This window comes from Penaeus monodon, chromosome 19 (assembly GCF_015228065.2).
Source record: "Penaeus monodon isolate SGIC_2016 chromosome 19, NSTDA_Pmon_1, whole genome shotgun sequence".
In the NCBI taxonomy this organism is placed as follows: domain Eukaryota; kingdom Metazoa; phylum Arthropoda; class Malacostraca; order Decapoda; family Penaeidae; genus Penaeus; species Penaeus monodon.
The window spans coordinates 30,968,744-30,969,078 of NC_051404.1; positions in this window are offsets into that span (position 1 = coordinate 30,968,744).

A 335-nucleotide genomic window follows, 5' to 3' on the forward strand; every position below is an offset into this window, starting at 1 on the left:
ACACACGCCCCGGACTCAGAACATCAAAGTATACTAGCTTTCGAGTTGCAGAGTGTACGTTTACGTAGAATGGCCTAACGTGTGGGCGAGATATACACAGGATCAGTAATTTATGCAAATTCGAGAATACGTATTGGCGCTTAAGTAAGTGTGATCCTGTATAATCTGTCTTTCATATTGTCGATCCTCTTGCTATTATTATTATTGCTTTTGGGTCGTTTGCATGTGTTAGATGAGCGTCAGCTTCGATTGTAAATTATTTAAGATTAATAACGAGGATGGAGCCAAGGAATGTGTAATGTGTATTATAAAAATGTTTAATGATAATAATGATA